Source organism: Penaeus vannamei, chromosome 11, assembly GCF_042767895.1.
Source record: "Penaeus vannamei isolate JL-2024 chromosome 11, ASM4276789v1, whole genome shotgun sequence".
Lineage (NCBI taxonomy): Eukaryota > Metazoa > Arthropoda > Malacostraca > Decapoda > Penaeidae > Penaeus > Penaeus vannamei.
Window position 1 is genome coordinate 9,212,292 of NC_091559.1, and position 4,659 is coordinate 9,216,950.

Here is a 4,659-nt window from a genome sequence, read left to right on the forward strand (position 1 = left end):
AAAAATATAATAATGATGATGACGATTGTGATTATTATATGGATGAGGATAATAATACTAATGATGATAATGATAATGATATTGATAACGATAAAAGCTATGATAAGGAGGATGAAATCAGAGATACACGAAAGGAAATAATACCAACAATATTTCTATGATATTTATAAGAAACGTTAATGAATATGGATATTAATAAAAACAACTTCCAAGAAAATCACTGATTCGCGCACAAACATAAAACATAAATAAAAGAAAAACAAAAAGGTCGCTGATTGTCCCCGTCGGGAATCGAACCCGAGATCTCCTGAGTTAGAGTCTGCCACGTTAACCACTACGTCACAAGAATTTACAACTAATTGAGAAGAAACCTATTTTTATATAAAATAATCCCCTCCCCACTTCTCTGTGCATGTGTGTGAGTCTGTGTATATGTGTGTGTGCCTGTCGGTTCGTCGGTCTGGCTTTATATCTGTCTGTCTCTCTCTCTTTTTCAAATGTGGTACTAAACTTACCAAAGAACGAATAGCTATTCAATAAAATAGCTGTATTTATTTTAAAAAATGTATTCTGAATTCAAGGCAAGCTACTAGTTTATTATCGATATCTATAAACACCTAGCATTCAAATATACAGTAATTTGAGCCGCAGTAATTTTTGTTATGCTAACAATTCTTTTGTATACCTGCTATGAAAGTTTCAGGTTCATAAGATTATGAATAGGATTCATCAAATTTAAGAAACTAAATAATCACACACAAAAAAGATATTCAGTATTTATTTTTTACAAGCGACCTGAAGTGGTGATATATATATCACTAAGTTAGGAGGGGAAAATTATACCTGACTCTGGCCTTTTGACGTCTCATTTGTGAAGGATAACAGCAGGTTCCAGCATTGCCCAAAGGAAAACACACGGCGATAATACGGTCATCCGAGAGAAAAATAGGGTGATATATGAACTGATCACGATAACAATGGCAATACCAAAATAACAAAATTAAAATTCGATATCAGTGATAGTAATGATAAAAAGATGTATTAATAATGCCAATCATAACAGCAGAAATTGTTATATAATAAAGGCACGATGATAATGATACTGATAATAACGGTAATGATAGTATATAATAGTTATAATGATGATGATGATACATTAATAGTATTAAGATAATGCTAATAGCAATACTAATGATGATACAAATTTTGATAAGAATGGTAATGACAACAATAATGCTGATAATGATAATAATGATATTGATGATGATAAGAGTATAATTTGGACCTCAGTCAGTTTTAACCTGGAGCTTTGAAAGGAATCATAATATCAAGACTTCATGAAGTCAAAACGCCTGAAAACCCATTGAAACACTGCTGGATACTGTGCAAAATGTAAACGTGAACATGTGATGTTCTAAAAATAGCCCGGCCTGGTGTCTCTGTCACTGTATCTATCTCTCTCCCTACCTTCTTCTCTCTCTCTTATACGTTCTTGTCTCTGTCTCACTCACTCTTTCTCTCTCAGTCTCTGTTTCTCTGTATCTTCCTTTCCTTCCCTCTCTGCTTGTCTTTCTCTATTCTCCCTTTGTCTGTCACTGTCTGTCACACACACACACACACACACACTCTCTCTCTCTCTCTCTCTCTCTCTCTCTCTCTCTCTCTCTCTCTCTCTCTCTCTCTCTCTCTCTCTCTCTCTCTCTCTCTCTCTCTCCCTCTCTCTGTCTCTCTCTCGCGCGCGCTCTCTCTAAAATAGGGTTGTGGTGTGATATATTCCGATTTTATATTTCTCATGATGTTAACAGAGAAAGACAAATGAAATAGCAGTTTTAAAAGAAAAAAATATTTTAGGTAAGTGGCAAAGCATGGTTTCTAATCGATACTGAACACTAGATTTCGACCGCTGACAATGTCAAATAATATTGATCAATCTCCTTTATGAATACTACGAACTCATTTTCTGTTTAATCAAATTGCATACATGATTGTGGAAATGAAGGGATTAGAAAAATCTAAATAAACAAAAATATTTTCTCTGAGCGACCTGGAGCCATCAATCCGTTCAAATCAACCAAACAATAGAAATATGAATGAATAAACATAAATAGTATGAGTGATAAAAAGAGTATTAATATCAATTATGATTATGATGATATATAATTATCATTATAATAGAACGATAACTATGATAAAGATAATAATGATAACTATAGATAATATTATGGTTAAGATAATGATAATAAGAATACAATGATATTTAACAAAAAAAAAAAAAAGAATATATATATATTTTCAGTCGTAAGCATGTTTTACAGTGTATTTTTTTTTTTTTTTGTCAATCTTTGTTAATCTATTTAATCAATTTTACATTTTAAGTAAAAACTGATTGCAACTCGGCGCTTTTCATTTCTTTTTAAAGCCCGGGGTTTTTCATGTCTTTCAACCCCGGGCAATGTTGCAATCAGAGGGAGCATTTCTTTTTTGCTCCCTTTTGTGGATTCGAACCCGCAACAGCGTATCCGAGACCCGCTGTTGCGGATTCGAACTGGCGCCTTACCCACTCGGCCACCGTGGCCGAGGGGCAATGGGAAAGGTTTGGAAGTGGTATTTGTGTTACATCTTTTTGAAAAAGACAAGGAGAGAGAGAGAGAGAGAGAGAGAGAGAGAGAGAGAGAGAGAGAGAGAGAGAGAGAGAGAGAGAGAGAGAGAGAGAGAGAGAGAGAGAGAGAGAGAGAGAGAAGATATGGGGAAACAGAGAGCGAGCGTGAAAGATGGAGAGAGAGAGAATGGTGTATGCGTAGTAATGAAAGGGATTATAAAATTGTCAAGCGTTTCCTCTCGAGGTCGAACCGAGAATCTTGCGTGTGAACCGAACGTGACAAACGAGAATTTCAACCTTTGTGATATTAACGAATAATGATAGTCATTCCTAACCACCTGTGCAAAACCTCGACCTAAGAGAGAAAATCAATCAAATTCTTTTTTTCAAGGATGCTTAATGATCACCGGATGTCAGCGAGGACCGAAATGAAAAACCTTCCAAAAGGAGACTAAAATAAAAATAAAAATAAAAAAATCACTGGCGGTTCTCCTGCAGTGCAATGCATCTGCATCCTTCAGTATCTAATTGTTTACCCTGTTATTGCTGTAGTTTTATAAAAAGAGAGAAAGAAAGAAAATAAATACTTTCCTTTTGACTTTCCTCATAAGTGTAAGACATTCTCCATTGAAAGGTATCTAAGCTGATCCTTTTAATTCAATGCTTGCAATATTAATTTACATATATATTCATTACTTACTGGTTTTAAGAACTTAAATTGGTGTTGAATAACTTTTATGTAGCATATCATATATATATATATATATATATATATATATATATATATATATATATATATATATATATATACATATATATATATATATATATATATATATATATATATATATATATATATATATATATATATATATATACATATATATATATATATATATATATATATATATATATATATATATATATATATATATATATATATATATATATATGTATATATGTATGTATATATACATATGTACATATATATCGTTATTTATATATGTATATAAGTGTATAAATAGGCATATGTATATCACACACACACACACATAAGTGTGTATATATTTATGTATATACATATATGTGTGTGTGTACATATTTGTGTATCTGTATATAAGCATGTATATATATTTATTTACACACGCACACACACACACACACACACACACACACACACACACACACACACACACATGTATAGGACCACATACATTGTGTGTATATATATATATATATATATATATATATATATATATATATATATACATATATATTCATATATACCTATTTATATTTACACACAATAAATGTGAAATAGTGGATAGACTATCTCTTTCATTCTTTATCATTTTTCACTCATAATCTCGGTTTTTGTTTTTACCATTGTTATCATTCTCTTAGTCTCTCCCCCCCCTCTCTCGCTTTCAACCACTATTTACAACGGAATATAAAACAATGAAGCATCCAACATTACGATCGTTTCCGTGTTGTAGTGGTTATCACGTGCGCTTCACACGCTCAAGGTCCTCGGTTCGATCCCGAGCGGAAACAACGACAATTCATTTTTATTTTTAGAATTTGACTCTCCATGTCTTCCTGAAACAGCTGGTGATGCTGCAGTGACCTGGATTGCAGCCTCCACGTCAGAGGATGACCCTCCGAGCGGCATCCGAACGTCTGGCGCCACCGAGATGTTAGAGGATGCCTGTTGCTACTGAATGATCACAAGATTGGTCGGATGCCCTATTTTTTCTGTATATTACTTCTTTCTACTGCAGCGTCTACAATTTAGTGTAATTAACGTCAGATCACATTTAAAATGTCCAGTGCGCATTCCCACATCCGCATTTCAAGTACCCACAATCCCCACACCCACGTAGACAGCCAGCACGAGTTTCCCACACGAGGGATGCACGCCAGAGATCAGCCTCGGCGTGGACCTTTTCGTTGAACTGAATACACGAAAAGGCGAGAGGGCAGTCTTATCGTCGAAAATTATTTTCTCCTTTTCTCTTTCTCTCACTTTTACTTTCAATCTCTCTCTCTCTTACTCACAC

The 4,659-nt window shown here is 33.9% G+C and overlaps 1 non-coding gene across 1 annotated transcript; it reads left to right on the forward strand.

Moving 5' to 3' along the window:
• Nucleotides 1–4,080: 4,080 nt before the first annotated feature.
• Nucleotides 4,081–4,153, forward strand: TRNAV-CAC (transfer RNA valine (anticodon CAC)). The gene has a single exon. It is a non-coding gene; the product is annotated as a tRNA-Val (tRNA).
• Nucleotides 4,154–4,659: the final 506 nt, after the last annotated feature.